This window comes from Acyrthosiphon pisum, chromosome A3 (genome assembly GCF_005508785.2).
Source record: "Acyrthosiphon pisum isolate AL4f chromosome A3, pea_aphid_22Mar2018_4r6ur, whole genome shotgun sequence".
Classification (NCBI taxonomy): Eukaryota; Metazoa; Arthropoda; class Insecta; order Hemiptera; family Aphididae; genus Acyrthosiphon; species Acyrthosiphon pisum.
The window spans coordinates 22,676,761-22,685,192 of NC_042496.1; positions in this window are offsets into that span (position 1 = coordinate 22,676,761).

Below are 8,432 nucleotides of genomic sequence, written 5' to 3' on the forward strand. Positions count from 1 at the left end.
GGTTTCCGTTAACTGTATTTTATCATCTGCTTTTTACCATACTCGGTCGGTCGGAAATAACTGGCTAGGTAGCGGATGATAATAATATTTTCTTTGGTTTGTTTATTTCATGATTAATGAGATTATATCCGATAAAACCGAAGATGCTCCGATAAATTCATAATACATTCTATAAATACCATATCTCGATTCCGAGAGTTAACAACTAAGAGACTAAAGACGTATTGGCTTTAAAACGGAATGTGTTTTTTTTTTTAAACTCTTTGTGGCAAAAAAAGTAATATTTTTAGAGTTTCATTAGGTGAAATAAAATATATAATGCCATTGTGGTCTGGGACTTTTTTAAATTAATTTGTTCCGTATATTATGTACCTGCGTCACGTACCTGCATCACATAATTATATTATACCTAAATTATTATACATCTAATAATTTTGAAGTCACATAATAAGTTTTTAACAAACATATTATTATTAATGCTGTGATAAAAGTATTAGTAGATAAAAACTTTAGTTAAAATATGTTAATTATTCCTGATTATAGCGCCGTTGTTTCACGGATTAACCACGTTGTTTTAACTCAAAACAATAGAATTATTTTACAACAATTCTTTGAATTAGGTAATTGATTAAACGATAACCTTCCGTTTCGTTACGATCAATCAGCTTTTTATTTCTGTTAAAACATAATTCATATTGGAATTTAATTGAAATGTAAATATAGGTACCTAATCGATTTTTGATGAGAACGTAATTTATTTAACGATATACTATTAGGTACAAACTATGATTGAAAAATGTTATCATATTTTATAATGAATGAAATAATATCGAATTTGTGTAGCTATGCCATTCTCATAAAATTAAACGCATTACCAAGACAAGATATTTTATTAGTTATAAACTTGTAACTTATAACTTATGAGACTTTATAACATATAAGAAGCTACACAAAATCACGCATTATAAATGTATGAGTATAAATTATATTTATTTTGTTGGTAAAATAATGTAAACCATAATATTAAGAAAACATTTACAGTACCTACTTATTTTTTTAACCAGCTAATGCGATTTTGTTTACGTGTTCAATGTTAAATCTTGTACAAATATACTTTTTTTTTTTTTTAAAAAACAGCTAAGGGCGTTTATTGGATTTAAACAAAAAGTATACACATTTTTTCATAAGCCACTTTCGAACTACATACACTCTTCCGTAGAATTGAATTAAAAATTAATACTGCGAGTACTTTCATAACGGAATATAATATATTACGACAATTTAAAAGTTTTCAAAATAAATTATATTTTATTTCACTCGATTTTAGTTTTTACAATTTTAACCGGAAAAAGAATGAATTTTATTTATTGACTGGACCATTTGATATGTTTGTGAAGTAATATGATTTCTACTATTTGTTAAACTTGAATATTTATTATTGAATTCGACAATATTGACGATAGGGTTATATTTTATAATTATTTTTGTACCGAATCCAATTTTACTCGAAAACGTAGGATATTGAAATATTATAATATTTTAATCGCCCATTGCCATTTAATTTATACTGTGTACATGACGACCATTGCTTTGTTCTATTTTACGATTTATGTCTCGACTAGCCACAAATGTATTCAGCCCGGTTAATGGCCAATATATATGTATATATAAACACCACTATATGTACTGTAGTTATATGTAAACCGCATTCGTTACAATCTTCTATTCTTATTCAAGTATGTATCTATACTATGTTTAATGCAATATATAAATCCTTTTAATATTATTTAGTCCCATAAATTCTTATTCGCAAGTTACGAAAATGCACAGTGATATATTTTAAGGTCTGCGCTCTATTAGATTTGTACACGGGTTAATAATAATAATAATAGATTAAAATTGTTTATAATAGTTGTCAACATTTATATATATTTTAGATTCTGAGCGGAGCGAGGGATCTATAGTGGTTTTACAATGGTGCTTATTATTTTTATTTTTTTTTATCCTGTATACAAAATTTCTACCGGAAAGAGTGCTTCGATTTTAACATAATATAGTAGGTACTTTATATTTTAGCAAATTGGATCAAGATGGTACCTACTTTAGAGTGGTAATTTTTCGATTCTCTCAATAGTTATTTAATGCCACGGGAAAAACTGCCGAAAAATTACAAAAAACCGCTAAAAATGGGATTTTAATTTCTAACGCTTTATGTATCACCATAGCAACGAATAAAAAATGATAATATTATAATATTAATAAAACTTACAGGCTATAATAAATAATGACAATATAAAAATCCAGACTGACAACCCGTCTGCGCTCAGAATCGTTTTTCTTATACAATGATGTTATAGGTATCATTGGATTCAAGTTTAACACAATCCATTATACACTGACCCACTTGTAGCCTACTGTACAGCCGAGCGTCATCCACTTAACCGATTTTTTTTTTTTTTTTTATATATAGAAGTACGCAAAGGCGTACAACGGTAAATTATTCGAAGACACGTCGCCAATCGTCGGCTTCTAATTCTAATTTCTTTCTACCGCGAAGTAATCACCTATATGGCTATATATAATAGGTACTAACACACTATAGTATACCATTAGCATGGTCGTGTTAAAGTATCTCTATCCCAGTGCAAGTACCAGCGACATTGCAACAACTTAAATATAAACATCATCTCGGGAGGCCGTGTGGATTTCGTCCGGCAGCTACTGCAGAGGTACACAATATAGCATCAGTACATACGCGTATATAGTGAAATGACAAAAATAAATATTTTGGTTCATTATCGGCGCTTGCTGCACGGTCCGAAGAGTGAAAATAATAAACATTTATCTGTTGCAGCCGTTTGGCCCGAGACCAACAGGTTACCTATATTATACACATATTATGTAAATTGTATTTAACGGCTGCGTCACACGTGCGCAACGAAGCGAGTGTCTGACGTCTTCGTCTCATCACGATTACGCACAAGCTGTCTGTAAAATTACTATTTTTTTATTATTATTATTATTATTATTATTATTATTATTATTACACTAAACGAAGCGATTAATCGTCGTTTGAAACGTCAAGTCTGGTTTTGTCCGAAGTCCAAGACCACGTGATGCGGGCGCGGGTGACGGTGTTAGTTGTAAATATCTGAATATCTGACAACGGGAGTCGCTATCGAATCAGCTGTACCCGAACATCCGCTTTTTTTATTGCACGATTAATATTATATTATTCTTCAGAAAATAACATATAAAAAAAAAACTACTCCAGCCGGTACGAACGTGTTCACTGGTATTTGACGTTGCACTGCTTCTTGTGGGTATTATAACTATTAATCCGTTGTTATCAATTAAACGAGGTATACGTCATTCGATCTGCAGGTGAACGGCGACTGTTCATAATATTATCATACGTAGCTGCAGTCGGATCTCGATAACTATCGAATCTCGAGGGGAATAACAATATGAATTTGACTTGATATGTATTTGTCGAGTTGCCTAATATCACTCAAACACAACTCAAAAACACTTCGAGGAGCAAGCAAAAAAAATTAGAGCTATCGAAATTCGAATGTATAGTAATATTTTTATAGTTAATAATTGATTTGCGTAAGAGTAACTGGCGTCAAAATCTCATACGTAATAACTAATTATAGCGTATTCCTTATATTATTTAGAGTAACGATTTGTAGCGCTTATTGATGATACCTTACTTAAAATTGTATAATTATTTTATATAAATTTGTATTACAATTACCTTGGTTTTTAAACTTACTGGTATAAAATCGCGATCAAAGAAAGAATTATTAATTTTTTTTTTTCTTGTGACAGTTGATTATGGACTTCTACAGTACATTTCATTTTAATTATATTATTCTGTTATTCAATCAAACGGTGGTTGAAATCGTGGTGTGTATAATATTATAATGGTATGCTGTAAAGAATGTAAAGTTTATTCAGTTCATTGAGAAGCCAAAGCTGACCTAGTTACCTAGTAAGATGGTTTTATCTATATTAACTATATTAAGTTTCCAGTCGACATTTTTTTATAGTTTATTAAAAATGTACCCATATCATAAAAATATAATGTCACTGTCAACTCTTACCGAAGCTTAACTGATATATCGGTAACCTTACGATTCATACATAATATTGTATGTACTTGTGAATCGTGATTAAACCACTTACATTATTACGTGTAATGTAATAGTTATGCTGAGGAGTGAGGACGGTACTATATACAATGAACGAAGTCAACACGAAACTATACGTCTTCACGCGTACAATCGCGACAAATATAAATACCAATAAGAACGACAAAGAAGTAAACTTTAGTGAACATTTTCAACCATTAGACTCTATTGATGAACTATTATACAGCAAATTATAATAATGTTATTATTTATGAATTATATGGTTAGCGCGGTTAATCTTGAAAAGGATATTCATTTCGAACATATGAGAAATTTATGTTTATGAAAAAATATTTTGTATGACATGTTTATCGGAAACCTGTTACACGTCAATGTGTTGTGATAACGAAAGACGATGAAACTGACGAAACCCGTGAACTCTATGTGACATAAGCGTGTTTATGGGAGTGGCCGGGTAGGCACTGCCCCCCCCCCCCCCCCGGCAGACTGTGCCACCAACAAAATCATGCCAGGATTAAAAAAAAGTCGTGCGGTGTGTATCTGCCCTGCAGTACCTATATAGATTTTGATTGATTGTAATTTTTTTAGTTACGCATTTATTGATTAGTGATTATATTATCATAATATAATATTATGTTCATCAATTCGTTATAACTACATAGATAACATGCAATGGTACTGTTGTGCCCATTTACCAGGTCTTGCGCTGTGATATCACAGATTAAATAACATTTTATCTAACCTGTGATAATATTGTTTTATCAGCTGAAAATATCCAATTACCGATTATCATTTTAAAAATGTGTTTAGATATTTTACGACTTGTTAAAATAATTTAAATTTCGTCAGAAACTCAAAATATTTATTACTGATTAGTTACCTAATGGTTTTACAATTTGTATGTTGTTTACCTTGTATAATGGATGGGAAAAAAGTATTTATATTGTTTGACAATGGTTATACTTTTTGATCATAATTAAAAAAATATTCCTACCATTGTGAATTTTGTAACATAAAAAATGAATGTTTCTTCATGTCTAAAAAAAAAATAGATCTCACAATTTAAAAATTTGTTGTGCCCCTTCGGCCACAAAAGTCTGAATACGTCTATGCTATGCCATATAAACCGTAGATAATATGAAACCTAATAGTTATAATAATACGGAACCTGGAATAATCAGGATTTCAAGCCTGATTGACATGGGAGGTAGGTAAATAAATTGTAATTCGGGTGTGTTATTCACTTTCAAATAATATTGAAATATCTAGCTGTTGTACATTTAGAGCAATTATAGGTATCTACTGTCGTATTAGTTCGAGTTTATAAATGTGTTTGCTATCACTATACATTTCGAACACGTAATTCATCAAGTATAAATGTATAATTAATAAGCAATGTGTTACGTACTAAATATTCATCTACAATCGGCCCATTTAACGCCAAAATGTACATTTTCAATACGATCAAAAGTAATATTTTTTTATCCATCTCCAATCCGACAGTCTCGTTTTTTGGATAAATATATGTAAAGAATAACTTCACACCGTTCGAGTAGGTTACATAATATTATGACCAAACAGGTAAACCAGAGAAATAAATACAACTGTATTTTGGTTTCAAGTGCACAGTGATATGTGAATAGTAAAGGTGACAAGAAATGTTAGAAGTAGAAAGATAATAATAAATCAATAAAAATCATTGAAAATTAACATTTAACATACAATTATTAATTATAAACTATATAATATTATATTAGGTGCTATCTAATTTTATTATTTTATTATTATTTTATAATAAATGTCAAAATTAATAAATAATTCAAATTACATTTTGGAGACACGGGTATTTCAATTGTCGTGTTCACGTCTGGGTAATAGAAAAAATGGCTCTTCTACGTTGATGGAAAATAATATATTATCTATTTCGATGGAACCTTACTATTTGTTGAGAATACACAGTTAGAATATCGATGTAAGTACTTAGTGAGATGTTATGGAAATACAACGTGGAATTCAGCTGAGATCGCGAGCTTTTCGATCAAACGCAGTTCTTTCATCCTCAATCCTTCAACGTTTCCGACCGTCAAATAAATAAATTATAACATATTACAGCTTAGGTATATGGTATCTTATGGTGCGAGCGATAATATTTAATATTATTATTTATTGCGCATAATATTCTGGAAAACGCATTTGGGAACAGATGCGACGTGATTAAACGTTTTCCACCAGGTAAACAGCAGCTGCCGAACCCTTCCGAGCGCACAAGAAAATGTTTTTACCATATTATTATCATCTTTCATTCGTACCTATTATTATAATCTACTTTACAACACATGTCAAGTGACAAATAATATAATATTTAACGAACAGAAACAGATTTTAAGGGAGTGTGACGTGACAATACCCCATCTCTATTCCCGGGCAATTTTTTTGCAACTGCATTGATTGAGCGTTTATTTCAGAAACTTTCAAAATTGGATGGATCAATGCGCCTTAGCAGCGGCCTTAGTTGTTTGGTCTTAAGCATTCGCCGAACTGAATACTCGTACATTAAAGCATTAAACACATATATTATATAGCTCACATATATTATCAAAAACAAAATTACGTCTTGTACTATGTGCTATAAATCCTATTTATTGTTCCCAACCAGAATTTATAAATCATTATATAAATGAGTGTTTTTGAATACATTTGATTAGAATTTATCATTATACCGCACCAAATTCAAGGGAGGATATTACAAGTGTACGATACGTCAATACAATACTGTTTTCAAGCACAAGTGATTATTAAAATCACGGAAGATACGTTTGATGAACCCTAAGACACGGATAGTGTGAAGCAATATTATTAATTGATTATAAAAACTCGACATTGATTGAGTAACCAAAGCCCACTAAAACTGAAAATATGTTATAGATAGGTTAGGTTTGGTACATTAATTACTTTTGGAAAATTGATCACCCACAATACCACTCAGACAATGAGCCTTTAAATTTACTTCGATGTATATGCCGAATCGCTATTAAGTCATTTAAATGTATGTCTATTAAAAGAACATTTTGTTGAACTTTAAGCACAGAGTAGGCACCATTTATGAATGTCGCTGGAATACGACCGTTTCGACATTCATGCTCATAGGCGCAAATTGACTAAATTTTTTGAGGGGACTCATGCACCCCTCCCCATAGGCATATTGCTTAGTACCATAGAATATAAAAATTAGTACTAATTACTAGATTTTGAACTGGGGGGACTTGACCGACATTTGGGGGGACTAAGTCCCCCTCAAGCCCCCCCCCCCTATTTGCGCTAATGTCAAAAATATTGACACCGATCGATTATTTTTGTACGATTGTTCGATTGTCTGCTAGGACATAGATATATATAGGTACCTATATAATATGTTATAGATTAAATCTGCGAGGACATAGATGTATAATAGGAGGTACCTATGTAATATAGTAATATAGACATAATACATACCTATATAGAACCTACTCATAAAATATTTAATGCACTTTGCGATGCTATTATATTATTATTATACAGGTATACGACCAGTTGAGAATATTGTAATAAAGGCAATCATCGTCAGGTTTTTAAAAAGTAAGGTTAACAATAATCAGCTGTTCTGTGATTAAAAATGTATGACATAAAATCGTAAGTTATGATTTTAAAGTTTCTAGATGGGTACTTTTTATTGTGCAATTAATAGTATTTTTAGTTTTTATCACAAATATAATAACCTGAATAATTTATTAATCAGCGTTTAATATATAATATACAATTAATTAGGTCAGAATACTTAGTTTAATTAATTTAACGCCAATCAACTTCTTCTGAAGTTTTTCAATTATTTTAAAACTTCAGTTGAAAAGGACATCGCAAGAATATGATTGCAGATGAAAAAGAGCGAAAAGGAGCAATTTAAATATACAATTGATATAATATTTTTATAAAATATTATACTAAAACAATTTAAAATTAATTTAACTAGGTAATTAAAATATAAGCGGTAACTATTTCAAAAAATATATAGAAAGTCGAAAAATTATCACGCTTAGAGAAGTGAAACTAAATATTTTCTAATTTTATTTTTTTATTGAATTGTTAAAACATTCATAAAAATAATAAAATAGAATGTAATGACATGGGAATTGTAAAATCTTAGTTATTAAAATTTGCTAGTGTTCTAGATATTAGAATTATAATAAATAAATTCTACTAGGTATACCTTATACAAATGATATCTCATATACATATAAT